The sequence below is a fragment of the Anolis sagrei genome, chromosome 5 (assembly GCF_037176765.1).
Source record: "Anolis sagrei isolate rAnoSag1 chromosome 5, rAnoSag1.mat, whole genome shotgun sequence".
Lineage (NCBI taxonomy): Eukaryota > Metazoa > Chordata > Lepidosauria > Squamata > Dactyloidae > Anolis > Anolis sagrei.
The window spans coordinates 148542384-148564717 of NC_090025.1; the positions used below are offsets into that span (position 1 = coordinate 148542384).

Genomic DNA, 22334 nt, shown 5'->3' on the forward strand with positions numbered 1-22334 from the left:
GTTAGGTGTCTTGTGTCCAAATTTGGTGTCAATTCGTCCAGTGGTTTTTGAGTTCTGTTAATCCCACATTACATTTTTATTTATATAGATAATCTGTGAGGAACTGAACATACAAAGTAGAGAATATCAGAAGGAAAAAGGCTCTAGGTTAATCTGAATATTAGGCCTGGGTAACAACGCAAAAATTTGTTTCTAAAATCGATTTGTATTTGGGGTTTTTTTTTGTTTCGATATTTAAAATAATTACAAAATTTTCCTTTTAAAAAGTTTGATATTTACGAAATTTCGTAAATGGTAAAAAATTAACGAATCGATTTCCGAAACAATAACGAATCGATTCGTTAATGGCGGACGCGACCGCGAAATACGCTAAAAAACCTCCCAAAACTTCTGAAGCTTCCCTCTCCCTCTGTTCTTGACTGTTGGTGTGATATTATAAATTTTTTTCACTAATTAAACCATAAAACTGGCCCAGACATGCGGAAATAATAACGAAACGACCTCAGAACAATAACGAAACAAATACAATAACGAAATACGAAGCATTTACAAAACGTGTTTAAAAATTCGTTTTTTTTAATGATTGCTCCAGAATGGTTCGTTATCGTTTTGTAATTGGAAAAATTAACGAATTATTAACGAATTACGAATTAACGAAACGAAACCGCCCAGGCCTACTGAATATGCTTCCAGAAATGACAAAGACATTTAATATCTCTGGTATTGCACATATCTGTGCTCTGTTTTACTTTCCTTAAAGGTGAAATTCAAAGTTTAAATTCATTCAATCACGTATGCTTGAAGAATAGGTTCACTTGCATCATCACCACATTATTTAGAAGTTTACAGTGTCCTAGATTTAAAATATCACTGTGCCATTTCTGAAAATCAATACGGTGCATTCTCTGAAAATCAACTACACCCAACCAACCTCATGTCACTTCTTCAATCAGACTTTTTCTACTATTCATGTGTCTAGCAGATGGGTTTCATTATTTAGATTTGCATTATATAATGCTGGTTTTATCTATTTATCCACAGGGGAAAAAATCATGCAGGAAAGCTTTGGAATTCCTCCAACACTACCACAACAGCTAGAAAACATAAGGCTATCAAGTCTAGTTCCTTCACTCAAGGCCCACAGCCCCAGAGAGATCACACTGTTTTGTCCTTTTTCAAGCCTGAAAGCTTACTTTTACTAAAACAAAACATTCTATGTGCAGAACTGTGGCCTTCTGATTCTAATCAGATGTAACACTCTGACCTGAGCAAAAAAACATGTCACTTGTAACTATGGTCTCAACTTCTGACTTGGGAGGGAGTTAGCAGTGGTGGAGGCTTTCTTTTGCTGCCCCATCCACAAAGACTGAGGCTGTTGTGTGCGAGTATGCACAAGACAGCCTCAGCTTTCGAAAGGTAGTTGGCGAAAGCAATTCTGCGTTTTCTTCCCACCACCATCACCACCTTTCCAGAAAAGGATGTTGTATAAGAAGGGAGTCAATGGTAGTGACGATTCTTCCCACTTTCCCCACCCCACTCCACCCCAAGGCTGTTGAGTGAATGTGAACACAACAGTCCTGGCTCCTCAGGGAGCTGGAAGTAGCAATTCTTCATGCTTCCCCTGCTACTCCAAAGTTCAAGGCTGTTGTGTAAACAGCAGATAAATGATGGCATGGATATGTGATCTGCAGGTATTGAGGTCTTACTGTATTTTCTTCCTTCTTACCCTTGTATAGCACAAGGATTGTGAGATTTTTGGTTTTTTTAAGCTATGCACATGTTTATACATATCCTTAACATCTTTCTTTCCAGGATACTATAATTAACTCAAATCTCTTAACTGGCCAATCCCTTCCCTGACCTCCAGGACCATCCTAATTTTCCTTTAAAAAGAACACCCAACTTTCAATGTTTGTGTTAGGGTCTTATGCAAGGTTTTTTCTTCAATTCAGAAAATAACTAGCAAGTTTCATTTATACCTACTAAGAAGACACTTAAAGCAATGTATAAAAAATTAAATGATATTGTAAAGAAGTATTTTTACAAAGTTAAATACAATTCTCTAGGTACATAAAAACACTATTTTATCTATCAGTGGCTCCTTAGGCACAGGACCAACAAGTTTAGTATTACTGACAAAGTAATGTAAAAACAACTTTTAAAATATATATTCTTAATAGTCATACCATTTTATAACCTCTTAAAGTTGTGTTGTGCTCTTTGAATATGTTCAGTGTCAACTGCTACCGAGGAATTTCCCCTCCTAGCTATGTATAGAGCTGCATTTTAAATATTAGTATGCTAGCTACTGAGCTACTGCAGGAGGCCAAGGAAAGGGTATTACACAGTTAAAAACAATTGGAATTTTTCCCCTTTTGGATGGGTGCCTTCAGTTCACTGCAGCACAAAGTAAGTTGACCATAAAAGGCTCTGGGATTCCCATGCAAAATGCTCAAATGCATTAACTATATGTATGCTAAAAGCAAGCAAGTGCCTCACAATAAGCCCGGAGTGTTTGTGTATTAGTAGAACAGGAACTTATCCCCTTATCTTTTGTCTCCAGCTAGTTAAGCAGTGATGTTCTTCTTATATTCAAAACTAAATGCCAGCTCCCAACAACAACAGCAGTGGTAATTTTGTCATGTCTTCTATTACACATTTACCTGATGATGATGATGATGATGATGATGATGATTATTATTATTATTATTTAGACAAAGTGTCTCCCTTTGGCTCCTTCTCTGCAAAAAAGATGGTCTAATAGGGGAGACAGATCTATCAAAATATACTTGTGACAGCTAACTATCTGGTTTTTCAATACTGTACTTGTGGGTTTCTCAAAAGCACCAGTTTGGACAAAATTGGAAACAGGATGCTGGACCAGACAGGAGTTGAGCTGATCCATGTTACAAGGAAGGAAGAAACTTTCACACTATGTTTTCTATGATTCTCTAAAATTAGTAAAGTCTATTTTGCATTGTATTGTCGAAGGCTTTGATGGATCGAATCACTGGGTTGTTGTAGTTTTTTTCGGGCTATATGGCCATGTTCTAGAGACATTCTCTCCTGACGTTTCGCCTGCATCTATGGCAAGCATCCTCAGAGGTAGTAAGGTCTGTTGGAACTAGGAAAAAGGGATATATATATATGTCTGTGTGTGTGTGTGTGTGTGTGGAATGACCAGGGTGGGACAAAGGACTCTTGTCTGCTGGAGCTAGGTGTGAATGTTTCAACTGAACACCTTGATTAGCATTTGATGGCCTGGTAGTGCCTGGGGCAATCTTTTGTTGAGAGGTGATTAGATGTCCCTGATTGTTTCCTCTCTGTTGTTTTGCTGTTGTAATTTTAGAGTTTTTTAATACTGGTAGCCAGATTTTGTTCATTTTCATGGTTTCCTCCTTTCTGTTGAAATTGTCCACATGCTTATGGATTTCAATGGCTTCTCTGTGTAGTCTGACATGGTGGTTGTTGGAGTGGTCCAGCATTTCTATGTTCTCAAATAATATGCTGTGTCCAGGTTGGTTCATCAGGTGCTGTGCTATAGCTGACTTCTTTGGCTGAAGTAGTCTGCAGTGCCTTTCATGTTCTTTGATGTGTGTCTGGGCGCTGTGTTTGGTGGTCCCTATATAGACTTGTCCACAGCTGCATGGTATACGGTAGACTCCTGCTGAGGTGAGAGGTTCCCTCTTCTCCTTTGCTGAACGTAGCATTTGTTAGATTTTCTTGGTGGGTCTGTAGATAGTTTGTATGTTGTGTTTCCTCATCAGCTTCCCTATGCGGTCAGTGGTTCCCTTGATGTATGGCAAGAACACTTTTCCTCTGGGTGGATCTTTGTCTTTACACTCATGGCTTGTTCGCGGTCTTGCAGCTCTTCTGATGTCTGAGGTGGAATATCCATTGGCCTGTAGAGCCCAGTTGAGGTGGTTCAGTTCATCTTGGAGGAGGTGGGGTTCGCAGATTCTTTTTGCACTGTCTGCCAAGGCTTTAATTGTGCTTCTTTTTTGACTTGGGTGATGGTTGGAGTTTTTATTTAGATATCTATCTGCGTGTGTGGGTTTTCTGTAAATGGTGTTACCCAATTGTTGATCTGGTTTACGGATGACTAGGACATCTAGAAAAGGCAGTCTTCCTTCATTTTCTTTTTCTATGGTGAATTGGATGTTTGGGTGGATGCTGTTAAGATGGTCCAGGAACTTGTTCAGTTCTTCTTCTCCATGGCTCCAAATGGTGAAAGTGTCATCCACATATCTGAACCATATAGTGGGCTTTTTTGTTGCTGTTTTCAGGGCTTGTTTTTCAAAGTGTTCCATGTAAAAGATAGCTATGAGAGGGCTTCCCAGAGCTACTCCATCTTTTTGTTCGTAGAATTCATTGTCCCACTGAAAGTAGCTGGTAGTGAGGCAATGGTGAAACAGAGCTGCGATGTCTTCTAGGAACTTCTGGTTGATTAGTGCAATGGTGTCTGCTATTATTTTGCATTTCAATCTTGATAAAGATTTAATCAATATAATATCATGCCCATACTGCCAAACAAGAGATAGGAATAATCCTATTTTGCAGTTTTTGCAAAGTGTCTGTGTGGAAAGAGTCAAAACACTAAATAATGAAAAGCAATATTTATTTATCAATATTTATCACTTTGTATAAAGATAGCCAAAGAATAATACAAACAGAATGAAGCTAACTGGCCTCCATTCTATCAGAATAAAAGAGAACAAACAGTTTTAGAGAAATGCTAACAGCTGGAAGACTGCCTGGGATTTCTGGGATTTGTAGGCCAAAACACCTGGAGACCCACAGGTTGAGGACCACAGTTTTAGAGGATGCAGCACATTCCGCGCCCATACATAATTCTTGGCTATACAACAGATAGTGGCTCAAAGCGCAAAGGGAAAATAGGCCTAACCTATTTACTGAATGCCTAGGAGCACAAATTTATCAGATAAAATTAAGACAAGAATATAGAAAGATACAGAATATAAGATCAGCTACTAACTGTCTATGAAGGAATGGGTTCTGGTAGAAATAAAAATGGCCCAAACAGCTTAGCCCTGGAAGTATCTAAAAGTATAATTAGCCAGTCTAATCCAAGAACAAACATTTTGGGGATGTAGGGAACACATGTGACTGTCCATCACTGTTCTAACCCCTGCCTACTTTCTATCAGTGAGAGAAGACAATACAAGACACCCCTCCCCAAACATTGTCCATAAAAGGCAGGGGTGGGCAAATTGCAGTATTCTGGGGGATTCATTAGTGTACCCCCAGAAGAGATCTAGTTTAACTTTACACATAGCAAGAAAGCCAAAGCATAGATTATGACTACTCTGAAGTTATGTCAATAAAATGCCATAAAGACTAGATATAAATGGTGGCAAATGGAAGTAAATTATAGGCTAATAGTACCAAAGGAGTCAATGTTTAAAATTACTTTGCCTTTTAGCCTGATATTTTTTATTGCATCAATGCATAAAGATTTCTTGCTAAACATTGTTTCAATGCAAAACCAGCTCAATTGATCTATTTGCACTAGCCTTTCTTACCTTGTTCACATCATGAACAGGAAACTATCAAAAAGTACTCTTCATGTGAATAAAACAAAGCTAATGCATAAAACCATGGAGAGAGAGGTGAAACAAACCTATTAACAAAGTAAAAAAGCACAGTTGTTTAACTGACTGAAGACTATATCTGATCTGGCTTAACATGAAAAACATGCTTATTCACAAGCTTGATTCTTGATTATTATTTGTCAGCACTGAACTTGTGTGTATCTCTTGCCTTCAAATTGCCTATCAACCTGTGGCAACCCCATATAATTTCATAATTTTCTTAGGCAAAGAAAACTCTGAAACTTAACTTACAGCTCTTGGTATTCACTACCATTCTCACATCCAAGTACTAACTAAGTCTGATACTACTTAGCTTCCAAGATCAGAAGAGAGTATTTAGGCCTTTTTCTATTGACAGAGTATGCCAACCTAAAATTTAACCTTGAATGTATCTTCTTACTAGTAACTCTCCAACTTTGTACTCTCTTTTGGTGATACATCAGAACTATGCCTCAACATTTCAGTACTATTTCAGAAAGAATGAAGTTGGAGGACATTTAAAAAAAATCCCGAACAGAATACACACATAATTTAATTACAAAATAAAAGAGGCTATCCTAATCTAAGCAAAACACAAATAATTTTGTATAGGGGATAACTGTCACAGTTTAGTAATCAAATACCATATTTTCATATTAGTTTTCATGACAAAATATAGAACTTTGATTCTCTCCAAAAACTGTATCATAAACAATTTTGTTATTGTGTGACTTCAAGTCATTTCCAACTTATGTTGGCCCTAACATGAATCTTTTACAAGGTTTTCTGAGGTTAAGAGAGTATGACTTGCTCCAGGTCACCCATTGGGTTTTCACAGGCAAGCAGGGATTCAAGCCCTGTTCTCAAAATGTTTAGTCCAATGCTCAAACCACTATGCCACACTGACTCCACTATGCAACTTTACACATGGACATTAAGATACATGTATTGGTTACACTTCATATTATAAATGTTATTGGTCTATGTGTACACAGATACTGATCTCTCCATGTGCATATACACAGTAAGATGCAAAGAAAAAGCATCTTCATTCTAAGACCATGCACTCAGATTATGTAACCATCATTCTCAAGGCTGTATAAAGAACTAGTTGTAGGGATGATCTAATATATGTAGAATACTAAAAACAAAAATTCCAAAGAAAATTACTATCTACAATACAACCTGTTTTCACAGTTTCAGCACCCCTACATACATTTAGAATTATTTTCTACAGAATGGAATAGAGCTTTCCAATTGCTTTCGACTATAACTTCCAAGTTGCAATGCTAATGGTCAAATTATGTGAGAGTTCCAAGTTGCCTACCTCCATATTTAGCTTAAAGTAATATCTCAAATGAGACATATTCAAAAGAAACATGGCCACTATTAGAAAGGATACAATAATGACTCCAGAACTGTCATTAATACAATCTCAAAGGGAAACAAGTGTAGCATCTAATGCTATAGTGTCAATGGAACAATCTGTCAATTGCTTATCCAATACAGAATTATAATAGAAATAAGATACTAAACATATATATTTTCCTCAAGTAATCACAGCTCTTAACATTTGGCCTGACAGGCTGTATGGAAAGGGCTCAGAAAAGAAAGCCCTACATCCAGTGGAAAGGATGCAGTTAAGGAAAGGGAGGAATGAAGCTTAGTGTACTTATTCAGAATTAGCAAGTTACCTATAAGAACCCATTGGTATCTAAGATTCCTATAAATGACACACTGTTTCTGACATCCAATGCAAGAGGGCTGTGCAGTTATATAATTCCAACACAACTAAAGTCAATTAAGCCACATATTCCAAACCGAGATGAACATTTAAGATAACAAATGCCTCCCTACCAAACTCCAAACACACATACATAAAAATAGAGCTAGACTTCTAAACATGGTCTATGTGCACAGAAGACTAGGAATCACACAAAGACAATTCTAAGCATCTGGGACACCAGCCGGAAGACCTTCTGGAAGAAGCTGTCTGTTTATGCAGAAGCCACCATTGCTTGTTGTATCAATAAAGGTTGCAAAGGCTAAACCTAAGAGCCCTTATTATCTTCAAAGGAATTATAAAAAAGAAGAATATACTGGGTGTTCTCCATTTCTCCATATCCTTAAACAGCTTTAAAATATACTGCTGCTATCACAAAACAATCACTCTTTCTGATTTGACTATTCTTCCCACCTCCACCAATAAATAAAGTATTTCTTCAGTCTGCCTGCCCACTTTTTTTTACATTTCTACCCTTAAAGAGACTCTGTTAAACTTGAATTTGTGTTCCAACAGTGATAATGCATGGAAAATTCTAAACTCTGTTGGCTACCATCTCACCTTACTTGGATGTATGTGTCAACTGGATACAGAGCTACCATGTTCTGATACATTTCATGCTCCAGTTCTCTTTTTTTAGCCAATTTGTTGGCACATAAAATAAAGCACTCTCTGCTAGCACTAAATAATTCCATACTTTCCAAACAGGTAATACAGAAATGTCACTTTTCCTGAAACAAACTGCACAAAAACAATCACATGGACAAAGAGTATAGATACAATGAAAATTACTGAAGCAACCACTCTGGCTATCTACTTACTTTGACCTTAGGGTTACCCTCTGGAACACACACTGTGTTTAACAGTAAGAGATGGCCACGTCATGAAATGTTCTGGTACAGGTAGTAGTAATAATGAAACCTATGGCATCAGTTGGTTGAGCTATTTACAGCAGGACCCATAACGTGTATAATTTAATTGAAGTGTCTTCCTTTAACATGGAAAAATGCTGATGTCCTAGCACAGCTAAAATGTAAATACTCTGATTTATCAAAACATTTTAAAAAGAAATGTAACTTGCACCACATAATTGCAAAAGCCAAGAACAAACAATAGATTCTCTGGTATCTAAGTAGGGCTCAAACCAGAAAAGAGTATAGCTTTATGACAGACAACACAATTAACCAAGCACAGAAAAACACAGTGGTTTCTTAAGTTACACCTGCTGTAAACAAGGAAAATCCATATAACTTAAGCATTTCCATGTATGTCTTAATATGTCATATGTCCAACTCAACCATTCCAAAGTATTCAGGATAAAGGTTTCCCCTTGACATTAAGTCTGACTCTTGAGGACTAATTTCTATTTCTAACCCGAAGAGATGGCGTTGTCTGTAGAGGCCTCCTAAGTCACATGGCCAGCATGACTGCACAGAGCACCATTATCTTCTCACCGAAGCGGTACCTACTGATTTACTCAAATTTGCATGTTTTTGAACTGTTAGGTTGGCAAAAGCTGGGGCTAACAATGGGAACTCACCCTGTGGATTCAAACCACCGACCTTCCGGTCAGCAAGTTTTGCTGCTTAGTGATTTAACCTGCTGTGCCATCAAGGCCCCAAAGTATTAAAAAGCTCTAAATCAGAGGTTCTCAACCTGTGGGTCCCCAGGTGTTTTGGCCTACAACTCCCAGAAATCCCAGCCAGTTTACCAGTTGTTAGAATTTCTGGGAGTTGAAGGCCAAAACATCTGGGGACCCACAAGTTGAGAACCACTGCTCTAAATGAAGCCAATCCAATCATTATATTCCAGCCCACTTCACAATTGGAAGGAGGTATCTCATTCAGAATCTATTATTGTGTTTATATATGCTTTTAAAAATATTGTTTTGATTTCAAATTATTTGTAGCCAAGAGTAAAACAGATTACAAGAACAATTTTTCAGCATCTCTCTAACTGTCCTCTAAATTGAAATAAAGAGGCAAACATAAAAATGCAGGGATAAACTAAAGGCCAACTTATTAACTATTGCATTCCTATCTGAAGCAGGGATGTTTAGTATGATGTATGCTGAAACAGATGTAATCTCACCTCCTTTTCAGTATGCCAATGCCAAGCCAAATCTGACTCCAGAGGAACATAAATCTAGTTTGTCTCCTGTTTATCTATTTCCTGGAAAACTGAAGATTCTCCTCAAACTCGAAGTCCTAAAATAGAAAACCAATCAAGTCTGGTCCCAAATATTCTTCCCATTCCACGGGAACTGGGACCAGGGACCATAATCCCAAGAAGAAATCCAAAGAACTCTTTTTCACAAAAATATCAGTGTGAATGCTCACCAGTTATTGATTAAGATAAATATGTTCCTAACTAACCTACTGAAAATATACAAATTATTACAATTAAATGTTAATTTAAATCAATAATTTAAATAAATAACTTTTGCTATAACCTATTTATATTGTGTTCACATCAATACTTCATTTTAAAGCCAATTTCCCCACACGACCACATAATTGCCTCATCAAAGCCAAGGGAGATGCAAAATTTCTACCCAGTCCTCCAAAAGGTGATCTGCCAAAACCTGGGGGGTGTGAAACAGGGTAAGTAATGATTCATAATCTCTTTACTCCCAGCCTCCTTCCCATCTCGTCTCAACACAAAATGTTGATGGCATTTGTTTTTCTTGTCTTTCAGGACAGGCAAGTTATGCCCTTCCTCAAGCTTTTGCTAGGTAAAGGGTTGGAGCTACATTTTGCTTTGTATTTTTAGCCATCACAAACTTATTTAATAAAGCACTGTGAGAATAGTGGTACCAAAAGAAAGCCATCCAGTGCAGATCTAAAAATTCAAGCAGGGTAAAATATTACTATAATTTTAACTATCAATGCCCCACTATGCCCCATAGAGAGGAATCATACCAACAAAATGACCAGAAAAACTAACACTACACTCTGATTAAGAACTCCTCAACTAATCTCAACATACGCCAGCAACTATGCAAATTGGAAGATCTCCTTCCTAGGCTTTATGAGCTCCCAAAATCCATAAGGATTCTACTCCACTCAGATCCACTGTGAGCACCATTGGATCCCCCACATACGATTTGGCAAATTTTCTGACCGTACACCTACAAACCCGTATTGGGCTCACTACACACTAAGGCCTCAGCCCACTTCACAGAAAAAAATCAGCAATCTCAAACTCAATGACAATGACAAACTGGTCACCTTCTTAATTTATTTATTTATTTATTTATAATTCAAACCCATATGCCGCCACTCCCCTGGGGCTCGGTGTCCCTATTTACCAAAGTCCCTATAGCAGGTGCCATCCTACTCATCAACTGGAATTTCCAAAAAGACATCACAGCCCTGTTTCAACATTGCCTTACTACAAGCTACTTCCATTCATATCAATTTTTTTACATGGAATACTTTCAGAAACAAGCCCTGGAAACAGCAACAAAAACCCCACTATATGGTTCAGATATGTGGATGACACCTTCACCATTTGGAGCCATTCAGAAGAAGACTTAAGTTCCTGGACCACATCAACAACATCCACCCAAACATCCAATTCACTATGGAAAAAGAAAATGAAGGAAAACTACAATTTCTAGATGTCCTAGCCATCTGCAAACCAAACCAACAATTGGGTTGCACCATTTACAGAAAACCTACGCACACTGATAGATACCTACATTAAAAAGCCAACCATCACTCAGGTCCAAAAAGAAGCACAATTGGATAGTGCAAACTGGATTTGTGCACACCACATTCTCCAAGGTAAACTGGACTCTATAGGCCAAAGGGTATTCTACAACAAACATCAAAGAGCTGCAAGACCAAAAACAAGCCATGAGAGGAAAAACGAAGATCCACCTAGAGCAGTGATTCTCAACCTGTGGGTCCCCAGGTGTTCTGGCCTACAATTCCCAGAAATCTCAGCCAGTTTACCAGCTATTTGGATTTCTGGGAGTTGAAGTCCAAAACATCTGGGGACCCACAGGTTGAGAAGCACTGACCTAGAGGAAAAGGGTTCTTACATACATCAAGGGAATCACTGACTGCATAGGAAAGCTGATGAAGAAATACAACCTACAATCTACAGACCCACTAAGAAAATTTAACAAATGCTAGGTTCAGCAAAGGATAAAAGGGATCGTCTAACCACTGCAGGAGACTACCATATACCGTGACAAGTCTACATAGGGACCACTAAACAAGCGCCCAGACACGAATCAAAGAACATAAAAAGTTCTGCAGACTAATTCAACCAGAGAAGTCAGTTACAGCAGAGCACTTGAGGAGCCAACCTGGACACAGATTATGTGAGAACACAGAAATGCTAGACCACTCAAACAACCATCATGTCAGACTACACAGGGAAGCCATTGAAATCCACAAGGACATGAACAATTTCAACAGAAAGTAGAACACCATGAAAATGAACAAAATCTGATTTCCACTATTAAAAGAACACCAGAATCAAAACAGTAAATAAGGAACACCATTTGAAAACAGGAGAACTCCAGACACCAAGTGCCAGTTAACACCTCCCAAATAGAGGATGCCTTCAGGCATCAGAGGCAAGGCTACCTCTATGCAGATACTCTCATTGATTGACTTTGCAGCTTCATGGCTACTCAGTGCTATTCAGTTGCAACATTCACACTTGCATTAAACAAGTGGTTCCCAACCTGTGGTCCGTGGACCACCAGTGGTCCGCAAGAGCGAAAATATGTTCTGGTCCGTGGCCTCACCATTACTACACCATTATTTCAAAACCAAATCTAAAGTTGACAAAAAAAACTGATTCATAACCCTTTTGCTACTAATGTTGGGAGAGTGGTCTGTAGTCAAAGTGATCCTTGGTCAAAAAACGTCCGGGAACCACTGATTTAAATAGATAAGGGTTCTTTCTCCTACCCATGGCATTCATAGATAGATATAAACTCCACTTCCCTCACCTCCAACAGACCTCTGAAGATGCCAGCCACGGATGCAAGTGAAACATCAGGAGAAAATGCTATTGGAGCCTGGTCATATAGCCTGATAAAGTCATAGCAACCCAATTATTCCGGCCATGAAAGCCTTCAATAACACATTGAACCCTGCCATGTTTTGAGAAGTCTGTGACATGTTTTAACTCAAAGTAAAGGTGCCTTCCCCCCAAACCAAGCATTGTTGTTTTTCCCTCCTTTTGGAAAAAAAGCTTCTAAAAAAAAACCAGTGCAGGGAGGTCCCCAAACATGGGAGAAATCCCTCCATGATCATTATAGGAATGTGCCATGTCAATTTACATTGGGGGGAGGGGCTGAAACAGTTTTTAAAAAATAGCAACACAACACTTCAATACACCATACGCCAGTGTACCCTTTTGAATTCAGGCAGTTTCTCAGGATTGCATTAATGTAAAATCTTCATGTTAAACCACACTATACAAGAAGACTGGTTTAAAAAAAAACAGATTAGTTCTAGAAATACAGATAAAACACAATTGCTTGATGACAAAATTATATTTCAGGAGATTGTAAGTAAAATCAATTCAACATTGAATTACTGGGCCTTAAATTCAACATATATTGAAAAAAAGCAAGGATTCAATGAACCCAATTCCTATATTACAATAAGTCATAGTTTTAATGAAATCCCACTATAAGCTGGACATCTATCCCAAAAGACTAAGTCATATGGCAACAATAAGCTATAGCTTCCTTAAGGAAGAAACAAGCTGCACATCAAGCTAAACAAACAGTGGATGGAGAGTCCATACATTTAGCCAATTCAGCTAACAAGAGCAGCCCAGCAGATGGCTAATGTTGATCTGGGAATGAAGGAAGGAACTATTTGTAAGTGTATTGTCACAGACAGAGAGTGCTTACAGAGCTAAAACCCGTGTGGAAATGGGTTACAATAACCTGTCCCCACGTCCAACCCAAACCCCTGGCTTTCCCTGGGGGGGGGGGGGGGGTGGCTACGTACCACCATAAGTCAAATCGGGATTGCATGACCCCACCCAGAAACCCCCGTTTTCACTCCTAAAACTTACCCAAAAGGGACTGGCAGCCATTGAGCCTCTCTGGAGAGTCCTGCTGATTGAGGAAATTGTGTGTCAAGAGAGGAGAGGGGGGAGGAGGAATTTCCCTCTTCACCCTTCCCATCTCCTGATGTGCCATTTCTTCCATCAGGAGGACATTCTAGTGACTCTGTGGCTGTCAGCCCCCTTTGGGTAAGTTTTAGTGGTGAAATCAGGGGCTGGGTGGAAGGGGGGACCCTCTCACACCTTTGGGCTCCAGAAGCCCAAAAGTGCAAGATGGCTGTGGAGATTGACCCCAAGTATTGCAGAACACGATACCAAAAGGCTATCTCCACAGGCCTAATACCTCATCAGACCCAGATCTGTCATTAAGGGCTGGATCTGATGAGGTATTTAATTAATGTGGAGTAAACTGGGAAACCCCAATTTAATCCACCCTAATTCGCTTTTACCAGATGCGTTGTTTGAATGCCTCCAGTAACATTGAGACAGGCCTTGGATTAAAGGCCTGTCTGAAATACCTGCAAGGGTGGGAGGCCCATTAAGAGGGTCCACTATTGATATAGCTGGCTTTTTAATGGCTATTAATGATCATTCCTGAACTCTGGAACTCTCTTGCTGGCTATCCTTCTCCTGATAGGTGAACCTTTTTTATTTGTTTTGGAGGGCTGATTGCTGATGAGGAAATACTTTCATAATGTGATGTACTGACTATATTTGATTTCTTCTTTTTTATTAACATGGTTTTAAGTATTTATAATTATATTAAGTTATTTAATTTATTTCTTATGAATTATGCTACTAAAGGTGGCTTCCAAGAACAGTAAATTAAAAATAGAATAAAAATTATTTCAGAAAACATTTTAAAATCAATTAAACATACAAAGTTTGTAAAAATAAAACATTTCTCATAAAAGCCCCCAAATACACATTAGTTTAGTTTAACTTTTGTATGATGTGAGCTTTTTAAAAACTTGTAACTGTTTCTACCTTTTGTAAGTTGCCTTAAGTTGACAGGTGGAATATAAATGAGTGTCATAATAATTAGCAGCAGCATTAATAAGCATTATGAAATGATATGAAATGTGCAATCTGTTTGTTTAGTTATGATGCTTCTAATGAATTTTATGTTTGTAATTTCTGTTACTTATAACATTTTACACCACTTTTAATCTCACCCATGGGAGAAAAGTGAGAGATAAATAAATAACAATATTTTAATAAACAGAAAGTTAGTGTACGAACCCTATTTTACAGGTCCTTAACCCCATATCCAATAATATGACCTCCCCCCCCCCTAAATTGTCCCATCCTACATCCAGATCATTAGGATTTCATACCATACTTCTTTCATACTAAGAAGACTTTAAAAATCCACTGGTTGTTTGTTTTATTTACGCAGAATTGGGTTGTAAAATAACATTATGAATCTACCTTATTTACAAATGTTGAATAAGAAAAAGGAGAACATGAACAAAACTTGATATGATGCGGAGCAAAAGTGAGGCAATTATTTCCGGTTACATTTTAACTGCAAACAGAAACACACTGTGCTGGTTGCTCAAGTACTGGTAGAAAATCAGAATGCAAGATTAGAGCCACCCTGTTTGGGTAGTCAGCATCAATAATACAAATATTAAGGACCTGAATCATTTGTTAATGTCAGATACAGTAATGCTTGCAGGATGCAGAGAAACTGGCAGTGTAATTTTACTTTTGTCCACTCAGAAATAAGTACAACTATATATAGGATTTTGGCCTGATGATATTATTTATCAAAAACAGTATAAAGACACTAAAGTATTAAATTCCAGTTTCCGCAAAATCTTTGGCTATTTTGTGTTTTTGGCTAGACAAATGGGAGGATGTAATGTATGCAAAAGTGTACAAGCAGTCCCCAAGTTATGAACAAGTGAAGTTCTGAAAGTTTGTTCTTAAGTTGAATCTGTATGTAAGAAGGAATAGATACTTTTTAAAGTGTAACTCCAATCATATATACACACACAGACACACACAGAGCGAGCGAGAGAGAGAGAGGGAGGGAGCTTTGAGTAGAATAGGGAAGGATTAACAACCCCACTGTGTTTGTTTTGCTATCTGTGCCCTTGTTCAGAAGATTTCACCTAACTTTCTGTCCCTGGGATAATTGGTTTTTGAAAAACTTAGCTTGTTGTGAAAACAAGGATTGGTGATAAAGCTTCAGTGGAGACCCCCTTTCCTCATGATAACTCTTCCATGAGTAGATTTGTCTCACTTCCTGTTGTCTCACTCCTGTTCTTAACTATGAGTTGTGTTTGTAACTCAGAGACTGCCTGTACAAACCTCATTCCAATTTAGAAGATATTTACAACTGAATACCACTAAATGCACCTGCATTTTCACTAACATATACTTATATATCACATGATACTGGGTCTGGTAAGCTAATTATCTAGGAGCAATTGTACATGCCCCAGCTGAAAAATTAATTGTAAGGTTATAATTAGCGCCTAAAAGCATTCATACAATAAGCACCAACTAGATGGGCATGCAGCTACAGGACAAACAAGCTTAGTTGTGATTACTCAATATATTTAGGCTGTACTCCTATATATATTTTCTTGGGAGTAAGATTCCATTGCACTCAATGGAATTAACCCTTTTTAACTATAATGAACCCTTTTATAAAGGTATCTATTCTAATGAAATAGGAAAGCATAGTTGATTTTTGATCTGCTCCTATCAGACAGGTATGCAACAGATTTTTTAAAAAATTGCGTAAAATATTTCAAAATGATATTTTGCCCTGTTGAGTAACATCGCAATATGTTTGTTACAAATATGAACCGTCATATTTCCTTATTGTTTTAATACACTAATAGATTACTAAGATGGTGACAGCTGAAGAAAGCCTCTATTCTATGCCACGGTTTCCAATGACTGCCATTTCAGGAATGTATCTAGCAGTACATGACAACTTGGAATGTCTCTGCCTACCAGATAGCATCAGAACATGCACTGCTTACTTGAAGCCCCACTGCTTTGCAGTTCTACTGGAGTTTGCCTTTTTATGGTTAGCAAGATCAACAAGGCAAAGATAAACGGAACTATGCTAATAAGGATTTCAGGTATTTGCATGCAATGATGTGGCCTTTTATGTAAACAATACAAAGTGAATTGTGAACGTTTCAATTAGCATTTATCCTTTAAATTTCCTAAAATATCCCTGAACAGTTTCATATGCCAAGCTAACCATGTAATGCAGATGGCAAACTAAACTGTTTAACAACGGATATTACTGAAGTATGAATGAACCCATGGATATTTCTATAGATATAGCTATTTTATGCAAGGCACATATTTCCATTCTACAACTTTTCATAACATACAAGTTTTCAGCATTTCTCTCTGAGATGTACTTTTTTCTTTAATGTATTCAATCATTCTGGGCTACAATTGGATTTGGCTTATGACACTAAAACTTAGGAGTGAAGAAGGGAGAAAACCACATTTCTAAAACAATTCAGGACCTATTAGATATGAATAGGATGGAAATGTGCAGACATACATACTGTACATTGAAACAGTGCTCACAAGGAAGCTGCAATCCGCAGCAATATTACTGAACAAAAACAGGTGAGCAATTTTCACATAGTAGCACAAACACCTGTGCATACTTCCCCCTCCCCCCCGACGGCAAGGTCATGGACAAAATTTGTCTGTTTGATTATAACTCAATTGGCACAAGAGAAAAATTACAAGTAACATTAAAATACAATCAACGATTCCACTCTTATTGCCTGTTACCTAGAAATACCAATTATTACCTTTTAAAAAAATATGTGTGGCTAGATGCAATGAAAAGTTCAGTACTGAGCATGTAAATTCACTTTTTTAAAACTTCAACATAAAATTATTTCAAAGATGCTTATTATACATTTAAAGACATGTTTTGACACCAGATTCCCTAAACAAGGTTTACCTATATCTAAAATTCACTTCAGAGATTCTTCCAACCCTGATAGGTGTTCAACATCACATGTCCTATCATCTGATTTTACTGAAAGAGGTATTTTGCCAATAGAAAATTGTTGAGCATGAAAAAGCCTCACTCAATAATTGGTGAGAAAAATGCCTGAATTTAAAATTACTACTTTTTACCCAAGGGAGTACTTATCTAGAATCTCGTAAGTCCCACAACATGTTTCTATAGACAACCTCCACCTGGAAGACCTAAAGATTTCCAGAAAGAATCTGTAAAAGCAAAATCCACAAATGTGGATGGTCAGCTGTAATTTTGGGGTACAAAGCAAGAATTTTTTAAAATATATAGTGAACATAATAAATATAATACTCTTTACTTGTAAAACCTGAAGCATTTGGCATATCCAAGGTTAAGTACTTTTAAGTCTCACTGTTCAAACTGGAGAACACTCCACATTTCTTAGATTTTGTACTGAAATTTACTGGACTTATAAGTAACCTTTGCTTAGATCATGCCACTTTTTCAGAAATTTTTGAAGAAAACTTGTTGTACTAAAATATTAATTAATATAGGATACATCTATGGGCTAATTTCAACCTAACATTAAAATATGGATTATCAAAGCTATCCTTCTCTTCAAGCTGTGTTTATAGCTGATCATTAAAAATTCATAATGATGACAACCAAATGCAGTGAAGCCATACCCCATTACTTGCCCCAAAACATTATGGATTTATTCAAGCTTATTACTGACATCCTTATTTTAAAGATATGCAACTGGCAGATTGAAATACTTTCAACAACATATAGCAAAAGCAGTTACAAAGAGTTAACAGACTCATACCATTGCAGTCCGCTATGACTATCTCAGAAAAAGCTGAATACTTATCACATTCTCACCCTCAATGCTCTGCAGCATTATGCATAAATCTCGTCTAGCAAAGAAGCATCCAAATGTTTCTATGCTACACAATCTACATGCTCTTCCAATTCTAGACCCACTCTCATTGCCCAGCATTCATGACTAAAACAAATTCCTTTCAAAACACAAGGAACTCATTTCTGACAAACACCTTGAGTCTCCCTCTTTATTGCATCCGAACCCTCAAAACATCATCTGGACCAGAGTTTCTTGTAGTTCTGTAACCGTGTTGGACAGAGAGACAGGAAACGTTTTTTAAGAGTCAGGTCTGCTTCAAGCATCACAACACTTTTCTTATTAACAGAGTGTTTTTCTTCAAACACCTGGAGTGCATACTTTTCCGCAAGCATTCATAATTTAGGAGAATACAAACATCTAAGTCTTTGCTTCAGAATGAAAGAGGGGATGACTAGGGATCTGTTGCAGTTTATCAGATTCTGAGGTTGTGTTATTATCCTCCCTTAGACAGAAGGAGAAGAAGACAATCAGCATGTAGTAATCCTGTCATTAGGAAGAGAAGCAGTGGTAACAGTACCAGGAAGTCATTGTTTGTACCATTTCACTTACATCACTTTTTTCACCCAACCAAGATGGAAATTTGCCAACCTTCTACAAACAGTGGGGCCATCATGACACAAAGATGTAATTTAGAAACTAATTCTGAAAAAATGGCAGTAACAATTATTATTTTTACTATTATTACCAATATAATCACCAGCATCAATTTATATAGAAATTTCCCTTACGTAACACTCTCCAAGTAAAAGAACAATAAAATAGTTCCCTGTCCTTAAGGCTTACAATCTAATTGAGTCATGACAAAAAGGAAAAGGGGTGTATCTGATCTGGATTAGGCTGAAGACTGATTCAAAAATAACATGGAGATGGGGAATAAACCTGGTGGACTGCTCTCATAGGTGTATCAATCTGATGTCTCTGGAGAATTTTCCTGCAAAACGTCAGTCTGGCAAACCCCTGATCAGCCTATGCTGTCAATGAACTTGTTCACATACATCTTCAGCCAAGATAAGAATCACAGGGATTCAAAGAACAGTGTGTGGAGGAGTCAAATGTATATAGGATAGAATACAGGCCTATTCTGTGATGGTGATAGCATGCACAAAATTTTCGTTTCTCCATCACTACTGTATCTATGCAATGTTTTATGTCAAAAGATATGTATTTAATTCAGGTCCACTAAGGCCCCATCTACAATGCCATATAAAATCCAATATATCTGCTTTGAACTACGTAGCCTATGTACACATATATAATCCAGTTCAAAGCAGATAATGTGGATTATTTGCTTTGATAATCTGGATTATATGGTAGTGTAGATCCAGCCTGAATCAACCATATCTCATTTGATTTTGGCAGCTAGACATCATCACAGCCGATCCCTCATGGTTGACCAGCAACCAGTTGTAAGATATATTTTGGAAGTAATAATTAGCAAACCACCTCTGAATATTTTACTTCATAATCATGAGGTTGCTGTAAATTGATTAGTGTCCTGAAGACACATATACAAACACAAACACGTGGAACCCTCAAATGCAGTTATAACTTACTTGCACTACATTTAGCCAATAAAATTGCTCATATCCATTCTGACCTGGATGTTGTAGTTTAACTAAATCATATATATTTACAGCTAGTGTACAGTCCAATTATGGATACTTTTAATCTGATAAATTGCTTAGACAGCTTGAACTACACACCTACTCTTTGGATCATGTTCAGTGTGGAATCTGAATCTGCCAGAGAAAGATTCACTGTGCAGATACTAAAAATGACAAAGGAGTGGGTTTGTTCCAACTGTTTTAGAAGACGGAGTTGGATAACTACTTCTGGAAAGTCAAATAACATCATATTGCTTTGGAAAACAATCACCCTGCCTCCAATATAAACACCATCCTTATGAATGTACAGATATGGTGATGAAGCATCAACCCCCAGTATCCTAAGAAAATAGAACTTTTGTCTGTACAACATTATTATGATTATCAAACCTGTTAGTTTGCATGGACCTTTCAGTAGCTTCCTAAACTACCATCATTCACCACTGTTCTGGAAACCCGACGGTCACCAGCATTTCTTTCTTTCTTTTTTTTTCTTTTTTTTTACAAAAAGTCAACTATGGAGTGACTTTGATTGGCTGGCACTGACTGAAGACTTCCCAAGGGTCTTCAAAAACCATCCATCTGCCAGTATTTATCACTCCAGAGCTGAAAACTGATCAAGTATGCATGTAGTAGTTCTGTTCAGTCTCCAGTCCTCAAAAATTTGGGAGAGGGAGGGATTACTACTCTGTAGCATCAACAGCAGAAGTAAGGCTGGCTGTTGATTATTTATTTACTAAGAGTATTCCTACCTCACTTTTCAGCCAAATGTACACCCAGAATGGCTTACAAATTACTAATTTGACTATTCCCAGCCCTCGTGTCAACAATCTTAGTAAGATCGGCTGCTTCTTCTTTCTTCCTTCATCTGGTTGCTCCTTTCTTCCTCAGGGACCAAAGTAGGGGCAGTTAGAAAAAGGAGGAGGGGGGCCTCACTAGCTGCTAGGGTCTAAACCTTGTGGACTTCTGCCTAGATAATCACTTTCCCTTTCAAATGTCACAGTAATGTCAATTAGAAAGTTGAGGGAGGGGCCCAAAGGGCAGTGCTACATTCAATATGTTGAAAAGATCTGCTGAAATCCAAACATATGTGAGATCTAAAATAGTCCACATTTTGACAAAATGGTTTAATACTTGCATTAGCTTAAGAGATGGGAAAGCTTTGTAAATTCATGCAATGGTTGATACTTCAGTTGCTCTTGCCCAAAAATTTCATACCATTACTATTACATTATGAGTAAATTAAATAAGTGGAAAACTTCACAACTTTAATTTCTACTTCTGCAGTGCTATATTCATGTGTGTCAATAATAAAAATAGACAACATTTGCCACTGACTGAAATAGTTATTTGTTAAGAATTAACAGTACCAAAATAGACAATCAAGGCTATTCATCCACCAGCTACTCAAATTATTTGTAACTCAAATAGTCTTGTTACATGCACTAACTCCACATTCTGGGACTTACACAGGGCTCAAGTCTCAAATCTACGATGAAATATAGACTGCATACAAGACTTTATTATTACCCACCTCTGGTAAAAATGTATTTTATTTAAAAGTAAGTAAAACACACCTCATGCGCTTCTAGTGCATTGGCAGCTTAGACACCTTTCTTCACAATATCGCTAATGTGCTCTATCTAAATTCAGCTTTCCATGCTTTAAATCGAAGTTTTTAGAATGTAAATTTTTGTTGTTTTGGGCCAACATACCAGCAATTATCTAAGGTGAACTGACAGGAGGTTTGTGATAGTGATCTCAAAACCAGCAATCACAGAACAGCTTATTTCATATCTTATTAGTATAGTATTAGCTTAGTGATTTACAGAGTAAAGGTTTAAGAAATTATTATACAGTAAAGTCACATTATTACTTTTATATGTTTGAATAGCAAATATGTTACCCTGAACCTCTGGAAGGGAAGCATATATTTGCAACCACTTAAAATCAATAAAAGCAAATACTATGCATCAGCATCTCAGAAGTTATATGGCTGAGCAGAGTCCAGCTCCTAGGCTAAGAAAGAGAGAAAGAGAGAAAAAGATGCAAATGTTAAGTCTATGCCCATATGGTGCTAACCCAGCCCATAAACATGCAAGGAGTGTACCATGCGATGGGGGCACGAGGAGAAAGAAGCGTTCCTCCACCTGACCAGAGGCCTCCTGTTAATGGCTAAGGACTTCACTTCAAACATCATTCCTAGGCCTCAATCAGGCCAGTAATCAGTGGGATGGTGTCAGAGGCCAAAGTGAGCATTGATCAGGAGCGGGCTGTAAAGTGCTGCTAAAATTAAACACAAAGTAATTTACTATCTGCCCATCACTATTAAGATACTCAATACTTTAAAAAAAAGATTTTCAATGGATGTAATTTACCTAGTGAAGTGAATGTGATTAAAAAAACTCTT

The 22334-nt window shown here is 37.5% G+C and overlaps 1 protein-coding gene across 6 annotated transcripts in view; it reads right to left on the reverse strand.

Annotated features, from left to right (window-relative positions):
• Window positions 1-22334, reverse strand: part of PPP1R12A (protein phosphatase 1 regulatory subunit 12A) — a 110528-nt gene that overhangs the window by 81208 nt on the left and 6986 nt on the right. The gene's annotated exons all lie outside the window — the stretch shown is intronic.